Below are 23,384 nucleotides of genomic sequence, written 5' to 3' on the forward strand. Positions count from 1 at the left end.
TGAGATTTGAAATGAATTGTAGGAAATACTGTGGACAGTACCGGCATCATCTTAGTAAACATGCTGCATGTATTTAAAGAATTGCAGCAGAAAGATGACCTATACAGCTGTTCTATGGAGCTATGTTTTAACGGATATAAACAATACAAATTTGACACTATATATATATATATATATATATATATATATATATATATATATATATATATATATTAGGGTGTCCCTCATTTTTGAAAATTGGAAAAATTAGCGGGCCACCCGTTATTTCTTTTCTTTTTCGTTAGAATAGGTTACACATAAAAAATTTCTTTAATATTCAAATATTTACTGGTCGCTCAAGCCTTTTGAAATCAGGTATACAGAATGTTGCTATTCGTATATACTTCAAGAGATGACCAACAGATAGCAGCACTATTGTAGCAAAAGAAAAGAGTCATTGACAATAATTTCTTGTTAATCTGTGTGCAGGATTTTGTTCCAATTTATATTTAAAGGTCAATTTTAAGGTATTTCTCTTATTAAATAACCAAACTACCGTTGTCGTTTACGTGCAAACTGGGAATTTAAACTTGGTTAAGGAAGCTTTGGCTCTCTTTACTGTATCTCGTACGCTAGTAGATCGTGGTGTTTGGTGTACCATCAATCAGTAAGACGTTTGAGAGGATCTCGGTGCATTAATTTCGAGTGAGAAATGGAACAGAAAAAGAAAACCTCCTACACGACTAGGAATAATAATAAAATTTACTTGTTGGGCAGCACAGACCATGCTGCAAACTAGGTAGCAAACTCCCTTCCAATAAACAGGTCCTGAAATTGTTTCTCCATCATCACCTATTGTTGAAAAAGACTGTACGAGAAAGTTCACACTGTGTAATGCAAGAAGTTGAGGAATTTTGGGAAATAGCACGCATTGCAATTCGTGCGAGGAAGCACACGGTCACCAAAGTTGAACAGTTATTTGAGAAGTGGTGCAAATTAAAGAAAAATGCCAGTAGGAAAACTAATACACATGTGAATACTGAAAAACAGTTTGTGGGTGAATTAGAAAAAAATGTTTGATATCGCTTGTGCTAATGCTTTGGATGCGATGAAGAATAAAGATGACAAAGACTTCCTCATAGCGCAACGACAACCTGGCCGTCCAGGAACAATGGGTGATGTGGATAAAACACTTGCCGTGAGAGAGTCGAGATCTAGAGAGAGACAGGAAAGATTTAACAAAATGAAACAGAAAGAACTGGAACGTCAAAGCAAGGAAACAGTGGTGGCTTTGGATGCAAGTATTTGTTCTGATGAAATCGAAGGTGACGACTCAAATGCAATTTCTAATGACACTTTTACTCAACTTTCAACCAACTCTACAGAAGGTAACACCAAAGAAATGAGCAAGACAGAGTGTGTTTACTTCTGAATTGTGTGCAACATTAGATAAAACTAAAGTGAGCGTTAGGAAAGCAACGTATTTAATAACTGCTACTGCACAGAGCTTAGGACATGATGCAACTAAACTAGCTATAAACCGCTCAGCAGTTTCACGTAGTCGGCAACATCATCGTAAAGCATCAGCGGAAATGTTGAAAGCCAAATGTCAACCCGAGGGGCCACTTCAGGTTCAGTGGGACAGCAAACTAATGGATGACGAGTACAACAATAAGAAAACAGATCGTTTACCTGTGGTTGTTAGAGACTTGTCTGGTAAAACTGAAGACAAAGTGCTAGGAGCCGCAAAATTAGCAAGAAGCACTGGTCTTGCACAAGCTACAGCAGTTGTTGAATTGTTAAAGGACTGGAAAATTGCCGACAGAGTAGCTGCACTGCGTTTTGACACAACTGCGAGTAATACAGGGAACGTATCGGGTACCTGCACGCACTTACAGCGTCTTTTAAAGAAAAAACTTCTTAACTTTCCATGTCGTCAGCACATTTTGGAATTAATGCTTGCTAATCTGTTTAAAATTTGCGTTTGTGGTAGTGTAACGACTGGGCCCAAAGTCGCATTGTTCGAGACATTACAACAATTTGGGACAAACTCGATATCACCAAATATGAGCCCGGCACCAAATATGAGCCCGATATCTTGAACAAAGTTATATCTGATTTACTGGGAAACAACGTAGAATCTGTTCTGGATTTTGCACAACGTCAATTGCAGTCAGATCATTACAGAGATGATTATCCTGAAATTCTAGAATTAACAATAATTTTCCTTGGACAGCAACCACAGAGAGGAGTTCACTTTAGAAGACCAGGTGCGATTCATCATGCCAGGTGGTTATCGAAGGCACTATACAGCTTCAAAATTTATATGCTTAATTCTCAGCTTCGAATAACCAAACAGGAAGAAAAGGAAATCCAAGAAGTTGCATTTTTTTTGTTTGTGTTTTATGTTAAAGCATGGTTTACAGCAACGCATGCTGAACTTGCTCCCGCTTGTAATCTGGAACTACTTCAAGGACTTATTCAATTCAAGAGCAAGATCCCACGTGTTGCAGAGGCTGCGCTTCAGAAGCTGATGAGACATTTGTGGTATTTGAGTGAGGTGCTGGTCGCTTTGGCTTTTTCTGACCAAACGTTGTCGCTAGAGTGTAAACAAAGAATGGTAAAGGCTCTAAAAGAACGTGAAGGGGAAAATACTCCGTCTCAACGCAAGATTATTGATAACCCAAGCAAATACTTGCATACGGAAATTGATTCATTTGTGACCAAAAAATCGATTCTGTTCTTTCAGTGGCTTGGCATACCTACAAACTTTCTGCAGAGTGATCCAAGTACATGGGATGAAAGAGAAGACTTTAGAATGGGACTGGCAATTGTTCGGCGTTTGAACGTTGTGAATGATAGTGCTGAAAGAGCAGTTGCTCTAACACAAGAATTTAATAGAGCGATTGTTCGTGATGAATCTCAAAGACAGTTTTTGCTGCAAGTTGTCCAAGAGCATAGACGAAATTTCCCCGACTGCAAGAAAGAAAATCACTAGGGATGTAATTATGTAGTGTGTGTAATTATGTATTGTATATAATGTGTGTATGTGTAAAAAGTGGTATTTACACCAAATGTGTTACGAACAAAATGTTTTCTTCCATTCGGTTACGTAGACCTGCGCAGGTAAGGCTCTCTTGTAATTGTATGAATGGCTTATAATAGAAAAAAGCTAATAAACTTTGTTGAGCTTGAGCGACCTCTAATTATTATCGTATCAAACTGAAATTTTGCTCAAATTCATTGTATATGAAAAGGAAAAAATATAAGAGGTGGCCCAGTGATTATCTCGAATTTCGTTTTTTTTGGGTATGCATAAGGGACACCCTAATATATATATATATATATATATATATATTGTAATTTATTTACGCTTTAGTATCATTTAGATAGTTATTAATAGCATTATTATTTTGATATTGGGTTGAATTATATAGTTTTTCTAATATCGTAATTGATTTCCTTGTCGCCTACTGTTGATAATTACCTTTACACAATTACTCTGTATTATCACTAATAAGGAAAATAACTGTATTTAGCGATTGTAATACAAACATTCAACTAGGAAAGTTCCGTGCACGTAGTTCTCATTTTGTGCATTTTTTAAATATATATATATATATATATATATATATATATATATATATATATATATATATATATATATATATATATATATATATATCTCTGGGGATAAACATGTTACTGGTTATCTGGTTCATCAGGAGGCAAATTAATATAGGATAGGGGTAATGATAGTTTTTAAAAACTTATCCTTGAAGAACCTGAATTGAAATTCTTATAGAGTGAGTATTCTGTCAAACAGAAGCATTTATTTGTTTCGAAATGTATGTGCTAGTACTTCTACAGTATAATTCGCATCCTCCCGTATTCGAACAAAGTAATTCAAATGATTCTTAACACAACTTTCTCGAGTAAACGAATAATAATAATAATAATAATCTATATATTAAAATGCTAGTTTTATGTTTGTCTCCAACCCTTTCGACAATAAGATCTCGAAAACCACAAGCTAGAAACGTGCCGTTTTCCCTGGTCGATTCCAAATTTTATGTAGATTGTCCAGTTCTAATTGAATATAAAAAAAAAAGGCCGTTATTTCTTTATTACATTTTTTAGGGGTACACTGGAAGTGTTAATTTTTTTAAAGCATCATATCCTACGAGTTATAAATTCCAGCACCATATAGTTTTATAATGGGTTTGTATATCTCTCAGGCGTTTGTTTCATGGTCAAATTATAATTAAAAACGAAGGTTAACCATTTCTCCAGGCTTAAGATGAATCTTTACCCAATGAACACGATGTATCACTGGCAATATAATTAATTGTATATGCAATGTATTTGTTTATTACATACTGCATGCAAGAACAAAGTAAACCCTGGTCATACATGAATTAGAAACTCCAACCGGAAGTAGGCTCAAATCTTGCAAACAGTGCGAGATATTGAAAAAAAATCTCCTCTTTATGGTACCCCTTGCCAATTTTTATCCAGACGTTTTTCACTTGTGTCTCTAAAGGGACATGTACAAGATGTGAGGAATGAAAGGGAGATTCATGCTCATATGTGAATAATGCTCTGTGTAAAGAGCGCAGGTTCAGCTAGTAATAATAATAATAATGGAGAATAATTTGAATACTACGGGTACGCAAAAAATTGTTTCCTTCGGGTTCGTGAATCATATTTTTCAAGGAAAAAATACAATTATATTTTTTACAATTACAACTGCAGTTTTCTCCCATTTTGAAGAAACGTAGTACAGAGTCCTGTTACGAAAAATCGAAATTATAAAAGTCACTAAAGTTTAAAAAATTGTCACTAATTTTTCAAAGATGCAAAATATTCGGTTTGAATAAAATCCAAGTTAATTTTTCCACAATTTGATCACGAGAAATTAGCCATTATATGTATAATGAATTGAATTTTATGTAAATTTGTGTTCCACTACCTGATATCCAAAAATCTTTAGCGTCCTATAATTATAGTTTAAGTAAGGGAGACGACGATTAAAGCAAGTGATTGATAATGGAAGAATTGCTGGAATGAGAAAGAGGGAGAAAATAAAAGAGTACACAGAGATAACCCACTGAACCGATGTTGTCCATCACAAACTTGGCCGGGATTCGAATCAGGAACCCCACGCACCTCTCTACCACTGGTCCACCGTGCCCACCTGATATGCAGACAACGATTCCATTGAATAGCATTTTCTAAAGTTATTGGTAAGTTTTGTCCAGTAATCAATATACAATCTGAACTTACATAAAACTTGTGCAATGTTCCGCTTACACATTCAACAGCAAAATAGTTACAACAAAAGCTGGCATGCTATGGAAAATCGATGAAGTGATAAGCAATCTGTTAAATCTAGTTGTATACTATGCTGGAACTATTCTCAAGAATGTCGTATTTTAAATTCTCGTAAGCAATAGTAAAGTTTTCCGTGTATTTTCAATTTTTGGTGTCTTAAAATGGAGTGAAAATAAGTTATATTTTTATACTATTTCGGAAATAAAAGGTAATATGTTCATTTCACACAGATCTCATTTCTTGTTCCCTCATCTCTCGCGCTCTATAAATAGGAAAGAAAAAAGATAAAAAAGGATCAAATTATTCAGCAGCGGTGTTTCTTCTAGACATACATCGTGTGGGTTCCCAGAAGTTGACCAACTACTCTGCCTCCCCGAAGAAGGTAAATTAATGTGCGATTACATGTCACTGGTGTAGGATACTTGTCCTTTAACAAGTGGAACCACCTTACACTCTGATTTTTCCCCTACCCAGTACAAAATTTTCTGGAAGAATATCTTTTCAACTGCGGGGAGGGAGTGTTTTTAGGCACGTGTCTCAGCTGAAACAAAAGCAGCGTCAGAAATTTTGAAACGAGGTATCTGCAGAAAATAGCATGTTTCTTCAAAACTTACTGTATTACCTTCCATTCTAAAGCTTAAATAAAACATCTGTATAATTTAGTTTGAAGTTACTGGCTTTTATTTTTTTAAATATGTAGCTATGTCAGACCATCCTGGAAAGATTTGTCATTTTGGTATGTGGAATATGGGCCGCACTATCAGAAAAAAAAAGTTTCAATCAATTCTTATATATATTTCAATAAATTGACCTTCAGCCTCGAAATATTTATATCATTCTTGCAGAAAAGGATGGAAGGACCAGTGGAAGACGAATATGTTACCCGTTGAAACATGAAAACAGATTATTGGTCATATATATTGACAGGAAAAAATACTCTTTTCACATCATCTCGTTGAAAAAGCGAAAAATAAAGTATTTTTCCCTTAGGGATTCACGGCCCCTCATGGATCAACTGCTGGGCCACGGATAGTTTACTTTTCCACTTTTGTCCAAAAGATGGAAGGTTTGGAGGAGGCGCAAAATACTAACCACTGTAACGCTTGGAGATATTAGCTCGTTTGTATTAATAGAGTAGAAGCAGATTATTGGTCAAATATATTAACAGAAAAATGCCTTTGCCGTCTTGTTTTATTGAAATAACACAGAAAGAGTTGTATTTTTCCTTCAGGGGGACGCACCCTCTGGTGGATCCGCCAGTGCCTCAAACAAACTTGCATAAAATCAAATTAGCATTTTATATTTATTATAGATGTTTAAAAGCAAAGAAAATTCAAAACAACTTTGCTCTGGTGATTACCGAGAAGTAATCTCACTTTTACGAGAAGCCAATAGTTAGTGTTTCGAAGAATTATTACACAAACATCTTTCCAAGAAATTCCATAATTTTGGTGGACATCTGAAGAAAAATCAAAATATATAATAAAATTCGTGACCAAGTAAAATATTGTTTGTTCAGCAGCCAACTTTGACTAACAGGTAGATAAGATTTTTCAGCTATGATAAAGGATTCCAGTTTGTCACTAATCGATGACATTATTTCAAGGAATTTCCAAAACGTCATCACCGACAACAACGCTAGAGGGTCAATCCATCTGAAGTGGTTGCCCGACCATCTCCGAAAACTATAAAAATTTCAGTCTGATGAACCGTGTGTATGGGAAGGTCAATAACACGTTTTCGTATGTGCAAGTGTTTCTAAATGGCGGCCATCTTTGTTGTCGGTGGAGTGCCAATTTTTGCACTTGCAAGTGTTTACGAAAACTACAGTTGCTCAGGATGTACGAATCAGACGAACACCAAACAAAAACGAATGCTTACAGGAGAGACTGAGGTACATGGAGAATATAAACTTTTGCGTCTAAAAAAATATGTAGTGTTGTAAACCAATACATGAAATAACCAGAAAAACTACAGAAAATTACACATTTAAAGGGGTTGTATTTTGAAATGGCATAAAGTGGGGGGTTCATAAGTTTTGTGCTGAATACTATTGCACGTAAAAAGAGTCTGCAGAAATATCCACAGCTTGCCACCATAGATTTATGGGGGTCCGAAAGTTGAAGTTTGTGATTTTGATGCCATTTTTGGGGCGTAATATCTCAGGAGGGCAAAGTGCTAAAAATTGCTGCTTATGCCACAAAGTAATTCTGTATGTGAATAAACTATTTCAAAAAAATCATGACATATTACATGGATAAATAAGTGAGGACATGATAAGAAAGCACTTGCGTGACGATGGTCGTAACACAGAAGAATTTAAATGTTTGGATTATGTTTCATGCTAGATCTCAAAAGCTATGCATGGTGCAGCAATTAGGCCCGCTTTTGTTTGTGTTCAGTTGTGCAAAAGGTTGCGAGTGGTGTTTGTTCCATCTTTCTAGCCTCATGATTATTGCCACGTCTATATAGTAAGGGGGTTAGCTCCCCCTTACACCTAGGACACCCATCGTCGAACTGGACCGCGATATTAAGGCACTTAATGTATCAGCAAAGCAGTGGCGGCTGATGTTAGTGTTGCAGCGTTGCGCAACGACCAAAGTATTTCAAGAAAAAAATATTATCAATGGTAGTAAAGAACAGAAAAATACTTTTTAATACTCCCATATCATCATCATCATCATCATCATAAGTATTCTGCCTTTATTGGCAGGTCACTTGCCGCAGCTGAGAAGCTTCCATGCTCCACGGTCCTCCGCTAACTTCTTCGTCTTCGCGTATGATCTTTCTGTTTTTGTATAATCCATTAATTGTAGTCTCCTTCGCCCCACCCCTCTCTTTCCCGACAGCATACCCTCTAGGACGTCCCTCATGATACAATCTCTTCTTAGGCAATGTCCCAACCAGTTTCTCTTCCTCTTCCTAATAATATCTAAAAGTGTTCTTTTCTCACCCACCATTTCTAACACTATTCGTTTTGCGCTCGACCCAACTAATTCTTTCCATTCTTCTCCACACCCATATTTCGAAGGCTTCCAGTCGATTTTCATCACCTTTACGTAATGTCCACGTTTCCGCCCCATACAGTACAACACTCCACACGAAGCATTTTATGAGTCTTTTTCTCAACTCTTTCTTCAAGGTCCCACAAAACAGACTTTTCTTTCTCCTAAAGGCTTCTTTCGCCATTCCTATCCTTGCTTTTATTTCACGTTCGCACTTCATGTTATTACTAAGAATACTACCCAGATATCGAAAACTATTCACTTGTTCTATTTTCTCCCCTCCTACTTTTATATTTGACACAGACCCCTTCGTTCCAATCACCATGGCTTTTGTCTTTCTAACATTTATTTTCATCCCATATTTTTCAAAGCCCTTTCTCATTTTTTCTAACATTTTATTGATTTTCTTCTCAGATTCTGCAACAAGCGCCATATCATCTGCAAATCTTATGCATTTAATCATTCTACCTCCTACCGAAATACCATAATCATTATGTAAACTCTTTTTCACTATCTCTTCTAGATAGACGTTAAATAGTGTTGGCGAGAGGCAGCATCCTTGTCGAACTCTCCTTCCAATTGCACTCTCTTCCGTCAGTTCTTTCCTATCCTAACACTTACTTGTTGGTTTATGTATAAGTTTCTTATAAGTCTTCTATCTTTCCATTCCAACCCTATCTTCGTTAGAACTCCCAACAACAATTTCCAATTCACGCGGTCAAAAGCCTTTTCTAGATCAATAAATATAACATACACCTCTTTCCCTTTTTCTATAAATCTTTCACCCATCGCCCTTAATAATCCAATTGCATCTCTTGTGCCCTTGCCTCTTCTGAACCCGAACTGCTCCTCCTCAACTTCTTTATTTGTTCTTCCATATAACCTTCTGTTCAGTATTCGGAGCAGAATTTTAGCTGCATGAGATATGGGTGAATATTTGATTAGGGGTAAAATCGTGTCCCATTAAGCTTTCATTGTATTTTTGAACAAATACATGTTATATTTGTCTTCCTGATATTCCTCATGAACTTTTACGAGCGTTACAATATGGTTTTTGCATTAGCATATATTCTTTGTATTTTTTTAAAATTAAGTTTTTACTTAAATGTCATTACCGCAACGTGTCCTCTAACAAATTGTCAAAATACATAACTGTTTGTGTCACTTTCCAATATTTTATTTTTTAAATAATTGACACATTCAAGAGAATATACATTGCTCCTCATTACTCCAATGAATAAAATATTCCACCTCTAAATCTATTTATTTTATTGTTTGTAAAATCTCAGTCTCCAGCTTAGTATGTCATTACCGCAGAAAGTTGATAATTGAATTATTTAGCAACTTGGAACTGGCAACACTGAAGAAGTAACAATTGAAGAACGGTTTGACATCCTAGTTGTGTGTGATGACGCGACAGTTCATGTGTAATGTATATTACTGAAGATTTATTGTGCTTCAAACTTCTATTTTTCGGTGAGTATTTTTATTCAACGTCATTACCACAACGTGTGTTTTGTTTTAAGAATTTTTGTAATCATAAACCTTTTTACGAAGTTACATTATGCTGTAATGCATTATATTTGCCCAACATACCTCATGGCCGTTATTTAACAATGAACAATGACAATAACGATTTATTGTGGTTTTGTCATTACCGTAACTGTCATTACCGCAACATATATTTCTGTTGTGGCAATGACATAGAAGTGTGATAATGGCTATTGAAGTACATAAACGTGTTTCTACTGTATAGCATAACTATTTATGGTATGCTTTTCCTTAATAAAATATACAAATTATGCAGATCACATCTTTATACTAGAGGGAAGCAAACTACTACGATTTATGCTATTTAAACTGCCAATTACGGCGTTTATGAATTAACTAGAAATTTGACAACAAGTCCTAGATTCAGCGACGGTACCAAAATTAAATAGGCGATGGGGAAGCTACAAAAAATTCTTTCAAACGTAGGGAACCTAACATCTGTAATATATCAACCAGAAAACATAAAAAAATATTGTCTTATTTGTTTCATCTGTAGGGCAACTTGTGTCTTAACACCTTCTTAGGGGCTTAAGCCCCAGCTAGCTCTATCTTGTGCTATCACAGTGTAATGTTACATTTGAAACGTTTCATTCATATTAGGTGGTAGATTAAATGTTTTTTTTTTTTTTTTAATAGAATTTTGCTGTTTAGTTATAATTAATATTCTTATGTAATGTCATCCACTAATTTCGTAATAATTTCTTCAAGTGTATTAGTGGTTTCTCACAGACTTGCTGTACTATGCCAGCCAAGCATTGGCTATTAAAAGGCGAGCTGCTCGTTATAGATCAAAATTAAAGGAAGATTCAATAAAATGGCAAAAGTACTTGAAGATGGAAAGAGAAAGATACAAAGAAAGGATCAGTAAGAAGAAGCTGAAACCTGTAAATGAGAGAAGCCCAAGAGATGAAAAAAGACAACGTATTTTATTTCGTATATTCGTAGCTATATATTTCGGTAGCTAGGCTTTGCATTCAGCCGACATCATGTGACAATATATGAAACTATTTTATTCTACTCTGTTCAGCTTAAAACACAAATTACGTGTAGTTTGATGTTAATTATGTCGGTAAGTATGTAAATGTTATCGAATAGAGCAACTCTTCTCCACTCCCGATCCAAGCCTTTGCATTGTTTTTTTTTTTTTTTTTTTTTTTTTTTTTTAATAAATGACGTAAAGGCAATGCTCTAAATAGAAGAGGGGGAGTATGCGGGGTATGCTTCCTTAGATTCTTCCTTAGATACTTCCTTCCAGCACTGCATAAAGGAACACAGTTTAAAAACCGAGATCTTCCTATCTCGAATATTTTCAGTGCATAGCTGATGCTTGTTGTATTGCGAGAATGGGCAGGCACAGCCCCTCATAAATCTTAGCTCCAGGGAGTCAGTTTAGTACTTATCTATATTTCCTACCTAATTCCCTCGCTATTTCAATATGTATTTATTATTTTATTACCAATCCTAGCCAGACGGGAATATCACTCCCCATGAGATCATTGAAGTCAAGCAGTCATGGGTCTGGTCAGAGGAAATATAGGTGTGACTATTGTACCCACCAGACGGTGTTGGCGTTGCGGCGTCCACACAGCGTCGTGAGGACAATTGGAAGCTACTTGAAATAAAAATACCGAACTGCAGTCCTGCAATCTGCTGACAACCCATCATCTCACAGGAATGAGTGCCACAAGTCCAGACCTTCTAAGGGCCAGGAATTTAGTTATCATTATTATTATTGCTAAGAATAATAATATTAGTAATAGGCTTAAAAAAGATCCTGCCTGTATGTCTGCTCTGCTCGTAAGTATATTATTTCTAACTTTATGATATAGTTAGACAGGTCAATAATTGATCAGTTTCTTTCTAATGTGATTCGTCACGTGTATAAAAACTGGACAAATTACAAATTATAATACTATACAAAATAAATTAATAATAATAATGATGATTTATTCCTATTTTAAATGATTATTCTTGTTTTATTTATCTGCTTATTGGTTTGCAATAGAGATGCAAGGGCTCGAAAAAAAACCGGCTTTTTTTGGAAAGAAACTCGGTTTTTTCTGCTTCGCTTTTTTGCTTGGGAAATTTTGGGCTTTTTTCAAAATTCTGCTGTAAATTGATAAAGCAGACTTTGTTTCGTTTCTCTATAACACAAAAAGTCATTTAATTAGTGGTTGATGCCGATAATAATATAAAACCTCGGAAATAAACCATGAATTTCGAAAAGATATTTTAAACAATTTTACTTCAACATTTTTACATTATGAATTCCAAAGGATTAACCAATGTATATAATAAAAAAAAAAAAAAAAATAACCTCCTATATACAAAAGTAAGCAGAGTTGGCTAGAACCATGGTTGTTTCTGAAAATGCCAAAAACCCGTTTTTTGGGGGCAGTTTAAACCAGGCTTTTTTGCGGTTTAAACCAGGTTTTTTGATTTAGATACTTTGCTTTATGTATTTATATTACATATTCACAGAAATAAGTTTGTTTCGCCTTGGTGTTATTATGCAACAATGGGGTTATGCTGGAAGAGGTCCCATAAGCTTAAAGAAGTCCGGTCAGTAAATATCTTAAATTGAGAAACTCCTGCCCTAGCCATCGGAAAAATCTCGTCATTATTTTAAATGTAAAACAATAACGGGAAAATCCTGTTATTGCTTTCCATGTAAAATTTAAAGGTCAACGTATTATAATCAGTACGCTAAAACTGAGGTATGAAATTACAAATTTAGTATGTAGATATCATTGAAAGTCCAATCCAAGCTAATGTTGGAAGCTACGTAGACAATCGATAAATTTTGCCAATTTCAATTAATATATTTAAGCAACCTTAGCTTCTTTATAAAACAACAGGCATGCAGAAATATATAATTTGGTTTCGTTTCGTATGTTTAGGCTTAACATCCTTACGTAATACCGAGGTTATCAAGGAGAAGACTTTCGCTTAAAGTGACATCGGAACCGCTACTTGGTTTACACATGAAAGAAGGGTTGTGGTTCGACGGAGAATTGAACATGGGACACCTTGATTAAAAGGTGAAAAGGAAATAAGACTAATGCAAATGGTTTGACATGTGGAAACGTCACCATGAAGTTCACACGATTCGCATTTTTGTTCTTTTTATTTTTTTGATTTAAACCAGTTTTTTTTTTTTAAAAAAAAAGCTGGTGTAAACGAGCCAACCCTAAAAGTAAAAACTTCTTTTAAAAAAATATACAAATAACTAGCAAAATTGTATGTAGTATTTTTACTTCAAAATATTCCATACCCTCTTTTTGAAACAAAATAAAATTAAAATAAGAGAAATACTTAGATTTATATGATACAATTAAAGGCTGCACATCTGGAACTTTTGGTTCTGTATATTCTTGAAATTCTACAGTTAAGTTTTTTTATAACCTCCATCAATGGCGCCCATCAGGGGGCAAGAGGGGGGCGCTCGCCCCCCTAGAGGAAAATGTACTTCAGAATATCGAAAATCCAATAGAATTTTTACATTAGTTACAGCAAAATTTGAAACTATTTTTGAAACGTCGCTTATACTTTCCCCCTCCTCTTGGAAACCGCAACATGGGAGCCCTTGACCACCATCACCGTTTACCCAATCCTCAAGTTTTCTAAATTTTTAACAAGAGGGATTCAACACATCATTACGGACCTCCCCCCCCCTCTAAAAAAAGGACTACGGAATATATTTAAGTTAAGCTAAATACAACTGCACAACAAACATGACTGAGTGGTTGGCTTTTGCGCTTCTATCGGGAAGTCCGGGATTCAACCCAACATTCGACCATTCTAACAAAGCTTTCCTTCATTCCATCTGTGAATGTAGAAATAGTGCGTGTACTGGTCGACTAGGAGTGTAGGAGTTGGCCGACTTCCTTTCTTATTGTTTTTAAATCGTTATTATTACTAATTACCAGCAGTGACGGTTTTGCGAAAGTTAGGGGGTCGGTCTTTCGGACTGAAGCCTGTTCCCCAAAGTTGCGAAATGTCTAAAACGAACGAAATATCTATTAGTTATGCCTTTACTCATAAACTTTAAGCTCCCGTCAAATAAAAATTACGAATGTTTAGAAAAACTAAACATTAGTAGTAAGAAAACTGCTCCCAAAATACTTTTCTAAATTCGTTACTGATTCTCAGTATAAAATGATCTTCAAGGTGGTATCCGGAAGATTATTGCTAAACATATAAACGAAACGAAATATTAGTTATGCCTGTACTCATAAACTTCAAGCACCTCCCAAATAAAATTAGGACTTTTTAGAAAACGAAACAATCAGAGATACCTTTCCCAAAGTACTTTTCTAAATCCGCAATTGATTATTTGTATAAATTGGTATTCAAGGTTGTATCCGGAAAAGTATTGCTAAATCATTGCACAACTACAGTATAACAGAAATGTGGAAGTACGGTTTCACGGACATACTGAAAGACGTATGCTTTGACGGATATATAGAAAAACGTGTTTAACTTTTGTGCTAGAAGCTAGAGTACTAAGCTCTTAGAAATGAAACACGGATGACAAACTAAAATGATCTAGAGAAGAAAAAAAAATGTCGATAACTCAAAAGTTAAAATAAAGTTAAATAGCCTGTAAAATTGCCCTCAAATACTACATTCTTCATGTTAGCTTTAATTCGTAAAACATGTGCTCCATCCATCTTGATGGTGAATTACAGAGCTAAATATGGCATTTAGGTCATTGAATTCTTATCTAACTATAGAATATACTATAAGAAAGCTATTTGGATAGAAAAATCATGAAAATGAAAAAAGCCAAAATTTCCAAAATTCTCGTTTTTTTCCCAAAAAGCCGGCTTTTTATGTGAAAAAAACCATCGATTCAAAAAAGCCGGCTTTTTTGCATCTCTAGTTTGCAACACTCAGAAAGGAGAATAGTTCGAGAGTACTCTGTTTATCCTGGCGACAGTGAGAGCGGCTAAGCTTTTGTAATACCGGTGTAACAGGATAGACGTACCTCCCGTAAAACATACCCCCCGGTAAAAAAGTACTAGGATAGATATACGCCCCGGTAAAACAGTCCTGGGACAAACGTACCCCCGGTAAAAAAAATCCTAGGACAAATGTACCTCCCCGGTAAAATAGTACCACAGATAAACATACTCCCCGGTAAAACTGTCCTAGGACAGATATACCCCCCGGTAAATCTATCCTAGGATAGATATACCCCCCGGTAAAACTATCCTAGGACAGATATACCCCCCGGTAAAACATCGCCAAAAGAGACAAAAATCTAATTTTTCGATGAATCTTATTCACAAAAGGAAAAATTGCTCACTCACAATAGGGGGTAAATCTATCCTAGGATATTCTTACCCCCCCTGTCGGTTTTCCTTAAACTCAAAGGAAATGAAGACAAAAGATATAATATTAATACCATATTGAAGTGTACATCTACATCAGTGAACATATACCGGGGGGTAAATCTATCCTAGGATATTCTTACCCCCCTGTCGGTTTTCCTTAAACTCAAAGAAAATGAAGACAAAAGATATAATATTAATACCATATTGAAGTGTACATTTACATCAGTGAACATATACCGGGGGGTAAACCTATCCTAGGATATTCTTACCCCCTTGTCGGTTTTCCTTAAACTGAAAGAAAATGAAGACAAAAGATATAATATGAATACCATATTGAAGTGTACATGTACATCAGTGAACATATACCGGGGGGTAAATCTATCCTAGGATATTCTTACCCCCCTGTCGGTTTTCCTTAAACTCAAAGAAAATGAAGACAAAAGATATAATATTAATACCATATTGAAGTGTACATCTACATCAGTGAACATATACCGGGGGGTAAATCTATCCTAGGATATTCTTACCCCCCTGTCGGTTTTCCTTAAACTCAAAGAAAATGAAGACAAAAGATATAATATTAATACCATATTGAAGTGTACATCTACATCAGTGAACATATACCGGGGAGTAAATCTATCCTAGGATATTCTTACCCCCTTGTCGGTTTTCCTTAAACTGAAAGAAAATGAAGACAAAAGATATAATATGAATACCATATTGAAGTGTACATGTACATCAGTGAACATATACCGGGGGGTAAATCTATCCTAGGATATTCTTACCCCGTTGTCGGTTTTCCTTAAACTGAAAGAAAATGAAGACAAAAGATATAATATTAATACCATATTGAAGTGTACATGTACATCAGTGAACATATACCGGGGGGTAAATCTATCCTAGGATATTCTTACCCCGTTGTCGGTTTTCCTTAAACTGAAAGAAAATGAAGACAAAAGATATAATATTAATACCATATTGAAGTGTACATCTACATCAGTGAACATATACCGGGGGGTAAATCTATCCTAGGATATTCTTACCCCCCTGTCGGTATTCCTTAAACTCAAAGAAAATGAAGACAAAAGATATAATATTAATACCATATTGAAGTGTACATCTACATCAGTGAACATATACCGGGGGGTAAATCTATCCCAGGATATTCTTACCCCCCTGTCGGTTTTCCTTAAACTCAAAGAAAATGAAGACAAAAGATATAATATTAATACCATATTGAAGTGTACATGTACATCAGTGAATATATACCGGGGGGTAAATCTATCCTAGGATATTCTTACCCCCCTGTCGGTTTTCCTTAAACTCAAAGAAAATGAAGACAAAAGATCTAAAATTAATACCATATTGAAGTGTACATCTACATCAGTTAACATATACCAGGGGGTAAATCTATCCTAGGATATTCTTACCCCCCTGTCGGTTTTCCTTAAACTGAAAGAAAATGAAGACAAAAGATATAATATTAATACCATATTGAAGTGTACATCTACATCAGTGAACATATACCGGGGGGTAAATCTATCCTAGGATATTCTTACCCCCTGTCGGTTTTCCTTAAACTCAAAGAAAATGAAGACAAAAGATATAATATTAATACCATATTGAAGTGTACATCTACATCAGTGAACATATACCGGGGGGTAAATCTATCCTAGGATATTTTACCCCCCTGTCGGTTTTCCTTAAACTCAAAGAAAATGAAGACAAAAGATATAAAATTAATACCATACTGAAGTGTACATCTACATCAGTGAACATATACCGGGGGGTAAATCTATCCTAGGATATTCTTACCCCCCTGTTGGTTTTCCTTAAACTCAAAGAAAATGAAGACAAAAGATATAATATTAATACCATATTGAAGTGTACATCTACATCAGTGAATATATACCGGGGGGTAAATCTATCCTAGGATATTCTTACCCCCCTGTCGGTTTTCCTTACCGTCATTCATTCATGAAGAGCAGCACCTGTCAAAAGGGGTGCAGGTTGAAATTGCAACTAGATGCGGCTGAACTGGTGGTATTTGCAGAGAGGACCACCCGGAAGATTGCCGGAAGGCACAAAACCTCTTGTTAGAGACTCAAAAGGGAGCGAGTTTCTTCCTTTCTTGGGTTTGTGCGATAGATATACTTGTTTTAGTGGTGAACAAGGTAAGTTCGTTCTTGTATCCGGAAGTGAGAACACGTTAAATATCGTCGTAAGGAAGTCGTCTTGACTTCTCTTACCTATCGGTTACTGCTAACCCAGGAAGACGTGTGGACATATTAGTCCCCGTGGAGATTCCTGTGAAATACCAGAAACTCGAGTGTGTAGTGAACTTTGCGTTTATATATATCTCTTTCGAGTGTACATAAAGAATGTGTTAAACCGTGCACGTATCTACAGTGTGTGAAACTAAGTCATGCAAATTAACTACACTTGATATGGAAATTAACAATTGAAATCATAGTTTTCTTTTTAACAGTGCTAACCGTCACTCATATGAGATGAACTAAGTGGACATCTTATCAAAACCCCACCAGTTAATATGGGAAGCATTTACACTTCCAGTATGGCAGTGAAACACGTAAAGTGAAACCTCTCTAGTTGAGATATTTGAAAAGGCCTGTAACGTCTTTTAACACAGTGCCTTCCTTGGACTTTTGTACAAGGTTCCAAGCATTTGTATTTGCTTGCGTTCATGGACATACCATATGTCCACTTCGAGAAACATTATTATCCAGCCTATTAACATTGTGAAGAACACTTACCCTCCGCAGTAAATGGGAATGTGGAAGGACTTGGTGACGTGGAACTAGAACTGTGTGCGTGAACACTTGGTCAACTACAGGAACTGTGCCACGAAATAACTAAGATATTTGATCAATTTAAATTTTGTTTTTTTTTTAACGTGTTGATAAAATATGAAAATTTTTGTGATATTATTTACTCCTCTCTGAGACTGTCAGAGACCATGAACTCATCGAAAATGAGGAGTTAAAGAAATCTGTATATCATATTTTTTTTATTTTTCTAAGGTCAACCAGACCTAAAATAATCACTTTTTCATCCTCCCCTCTTTTGTGTTTAATATAGTGAACGAAGTGTTGTATATATATATATATATATATATATATATATATATATATATATATATATATAAATATATATCATCGAGTATGTGTTACAGTAGTGCACTACCGAAGGAAATTAATGTCTCAGTGTATTGGGGTGTGAATATACATCAACAGCACTCATATTAATGTTCCCTTATCTGGAAAATAAACCGACATCTCTAACCAGAATTTGTGTTGAACTCAATTTGCTGCAGGGTGAGTACCTACTACTAATGAAAATGTTTGTTTTCAGGAGTGTGAGACAAGGAAGCATTTTCCCTTGTTGTGTGTATGTCTGACCGGCTCTCTGAATGGGGCCCAGAGAGAGTATTAATGCCCAGAGAACCATCAATAACAGTCATGAGTATAGTGAGTTCTAAAACAGTCTGCTACCTGTTAAGTTAAAAGTATATATATATTTTTTTAACCTTTTTGGTATTTCATAAACAACTCACTATAGTAGCATCTTGACCATGACTGTTGCACAGATAACCCTAAGATCTGTTGTTCTCATTAACTAAAAGTTTTATGCTCTACCGACTCACTTGTGGCAGTGGCGGCTCTTACAGGAGAGTACCCTTATCTCCAAGAAGGGAAGTATTATGCAGATGTCTACAATTTGCATTTTATGTAAATTTCTATGTTAATTTTGTATATTCCCAGCCACTCCACCTTATTTATTTAAATTTATTTGTGTTGGTGTTCCTTGGTAACCTTAGTTTCGGCTCTGGCTACCTGCACCTCACAAAAACTTGGCGCCAGCAGCGTTAAGGGCATAGAGTATACTTCATATACTCACTGGTCAGAATACTGTTTAAGTAAAATTTTCGGTCTATGTTTTGTTTTCCCTGAAATTTCCAAGAACGGCGGTGTCTTGTGTTTGAATTTATTTTGTGTTTTGAATGTTTCGCTGTATAACATTGTGTTAGAGAATTCAGGATTTAGAAGTTAGGGGGGAAGTAACCTTTGTAACAATTCTTCTATTGTAAATGGTCGTTACGAGAGCACAGGCTCGAAAATTAGTGAATATGGACAAGGAGTTCGTAATTGAAGATTTCGCTCAGAGAGCTGACGAGCTCTCAGAAGGGAGTAGTGTTGTAGAAGCGCAGAGCACTAACGAGCGCACAATCAGCGTAGTGGGAGACGCTGACGTGGTAGAAACGGTTCCACCAGTCACCGGTAAGGAACCGGAAGTGCCATTGCGGGAGGAAAGGGACGAAACTACTGAAACTCCGGAACATCTTGTTAGCCCAGCCAGTAATATTTGTAGCGCTATGGATAATATGAATAATTTGAATATTGAGGCCATTTTAGGTGAGATTTTCTTAAAACTTGAAGAGAGTACGCGGAAACAAGATGAGAATGCTAAGAATTTAGAGAAAAAGTTAGAATTAAAGCTTGTAGAAAATGCGACCCAGTTAGAAAAGAAATTAGAAGAGAGCTCAAAGGGTTTAGAGAAATTAGACAGAAGTATAGAACAAGTCCGTACCGAAACGAAACAAAATAGTGAAAGGCTAGAACAGGCTATAGAGTCTAGCAATGCTCGTCTTGAACTCCAGTTGGAGTCCATGAGTTCGAGACTTGAGCAGAGTGAGCGGCAGCTAACTGAGCGGTTGGAGCTCACCACCGCTGAGTTAAGGGGGGAGATAAATAATACCCGTGAAGACCTGTCTAATCGTGTAGCCGAAACATCAAGTAGGCTAGACGAAGTGCAGGAGAATGCTAGCAGTGTTGCAAGACAGCTAGAAGAAAATTATACTGATCTCACTGAAAGTATACAACAGGTCTCGTCTCGTGTCGAACAGACCACTATCCAACTAAATAATCAGGTCAGGAGAGTGGAAGTGAGTTTCGCTTCCCAACTAGCCAGGCTCAGGGGGGAAATCGAGCAGGAAACGCCACTCGAGGAAATTCGTTCAGAGTGCAACGGTAGCATCCAGCAGATGCAAGATACCGTACAGGATGTATGCACGCAATTAGAAAAGAAGATGGAGGAATGGAAGAACTCCATACAGAAGGAGACAAGTGAGGTGATCGAGGGGAGACTCGCGAACATCTCCGTCTCCGCCACCCAAGAACGTCCTCCATCACCAAACAACACCTCGAGTCGCGACTTGCCCGGTTCTCAACCTGGGAACCTCGCTACTGCCCACGAGACAGACCCTGTTCCGTCAACGTCTCGATCATGTACTCATGAGACAAGACAAAATCTGGCAACAGCATTAGGTCTCATACACAGAGATGTCACCCTGCCTGTGTATATGGGAAACGAGACGGAAACCGAGACCTATAATTTTCTGCAAGATCTCGACCGGTACTTCGAGGTCACTGGGGTACCGGACGAGATGAGACTAAGCTTCATCCCCCGAGCTGTCCGGAACACCTGTTACCAATGGTTCCAGGTAAACCGAAGCAAAATTCAAACTTATGAAGATTTTGTGAGTGAATTTAGGCATTGCTACCTAAGTGAAGAGCGGTTGGCTAACTTAAGGGCAAACATTCTGACATCTCACTTTGACAGTCGTGTACACAAATCCCCTGCAGAATATCTGCTGGATTTGCTGCACAAAAACAGCATTTTGGAGCCACGCATGTCAGATGCGACACTATTGAAGGTACTCCCACGGCACTTTCCCAATTGGCTATTTAGGGCAATAGTCTCGTCTCGCCCTAAAACCATTGCTGAACTTTTGAATTTGGTCCAAGAACTGCAGTCGTCGATGACTAATCGAGACCAGTTCTACCAACAAAACCCGAGGAAAGGGGTCAACATGCTCCAGGTGAGCATAGAAGGTGAGGAAAATAACCCCTCAGGCCTTAGCGGTAAGCACGTGGCTCGTAAGAAAAACAGAACACGAGAAAACCAGCGTCCTTACCAGAGACGGAGACACAACACGAACCAAAACAACCACCAGCGCTCCCCGCCTCAGAACCAGAGCAGCGGAAGTGGGTCGTCTGGCTGGTCACGTGGGGGGAACTCCCACTCCACCCACAACAACGGTCGTGTAGCCCGCGGTAGGAGGGGCGGAATGCGCAGTGCGGATGGACAGCGAGGAAATTCCTTCCGTCGAGAAAACGAAGAGATACAATTACTCGAGCATTATGACCGTGCGCCCCCTCCTCCCAGTCAAATTACAAACAATACCAGGAGTAACCAATCCTCATCTCCTTCTTCAAGGGAATGAGGATTGTCCGCATATGCTTGCGACGGCGGTAGGATGGATACGGTGAGAACTTGTCCACCCGAGTTGACTAAATTACATTCCAAGTATGTGCGACATTTTGAAGATAACGTAGAAAATAAACATGATGATAACTCTTGCGAAACCGCAGTGAAAGAAATTTTTGTAACTGAAGATGGAAAAGAAGAAGAAAATTGTGATTTATGTTTAGAGATAAAATCAAAGAAGCATTTTAGTGAAGGCATGTTTGAAAATAAATTAACATTACTTAGTAGGAACGGAGAACACATTGATCTAGATAGGGAAATTTATGAAGAAGCGAATGGCATATTTAAGAACTTGTTTGATTCCTGTAATGATGAATTACCTACAAATAACGTCATCTCACTACCAGAGATAAAAGTGTGTTTGTTTGGAAAAGAAGTAAATTGTTTATTGGACACAGGGGCAACTTGCTCTGCAATTTCGAAAGAAATTTGGGACACTGTCTCAAATAGCCACCCCCACCCGCATTTTTGAGTGCGAAGAATATACGGGTTACGTCTGCTTTTGGTAGTAAATCAGCGACGATCATTGGCCAAACGCTGTTAGTCATTGAGATACAAGGGAAGGAATATCATACTCTAGGTATTATAATTTCAGGCCTGAACAGGTCTTTAATATTAGGATCCAACTTTTTTACCGAATCTCGTGCCGTGTTAGACTATGACACCGGCCTTCTACATCTCAAACATCCTTATGATGTAGAAGTGGTGTTTAGATCAGTAGATTGTGAGACCGAGGATCTAGTAGTTCGTTGTTTGGAGTTGAATGGAGAGTGCCAGAAACCATTTAGTATTATGGATGAATTAGATAATTTTGAGTGTAATTTTTCCCCGTCAGACGAAAGACGGAAGGCCATACGGGTTAGTGCACAGAATGAGCCTAAGACCTACATAGATAAGGCAGCTCGTGCCCCAAACTTGGACGATGGAAGATTCCCAAGTGCCCAAGAAATGGCAGTTCACGTATTCCCACCCGAAGAGTGGATGAAAGTGAAAACACGCGCCTCCCATTCAGATATAGAGGAATTTGTATCGAACTACTCAGATCTCTCTGCCTACCAAAGAGAAAGTTTGAAAGCTGTGCTTCTCAAGCATCAAGCACTTTTTGATGTCAAGCCAGGTTGCATAGCTAACTACGTGCATGAGATTGGAGTAACGGACGAACGTCCAATCAAGACAAAACTCTATCCTTACCCGAAGAGATTTAGAAATTTGGTATCCAATGAAATTTCGCGATGGTTGGCCTGGGGGGTGATCAAGAAACAGCCTACGGCGTATATTAATCCTCTGGTAGTGACACCGAAGAGTGACGGACGTATTCGGATCTGTATTGATGGCCGAGCTCTGGCCAAAATATCTGGTGATCTTTCTGACAGACCAATGCCACCCCTATCTGTTCTCCAGGACATTTGTGACAATTCTTGGTTTAGCTGTGTCGATGCGACCGAAATGTTCTTACAAATCAAAGTTAAGGAAAGCGACCAGAAATACTTGGGATTCCTACATGAAGGCATATCTTATGTCTTTCAGAAACTTCCGTTTGGGACAAAACAAAGCCTTGCTTCTTGCGTCAGAGCTTTAGATATGCTGATAGGAACTGAAGCTAAAGAGTACTGCGGCGCATATGTTGACGACCTGATTTTGGCCGACAGGAGCTTCAATGATCATATTGTACACCTCGACCGAGTGTTGGGTTTACTCACTGCGGGCGGCCTAACTCTCAGGCTGAAAAAGTGCAATTTCGCAAGGAAAAGTTTGAACATACTTGGTTTTCATCTTTCTCAATCCGGTATCGGTAAAGATCCGGAGAAAGTGAAGTCGGTGTTGGATT

The sequence above is a fragment of the Thermobia domestica genome, chromosome 8, assembly GCF_964235325.1.
Source record: "Thermobia domestica chromosome 8, izTheDome1.hap1.1, whole genome shotgun sequence".
NCBI lineage: Eukaryota > Metazoa > Arthropoda > Insecta > Zygentoma > Lepismatidae > Thermobia > Thermobia domestica.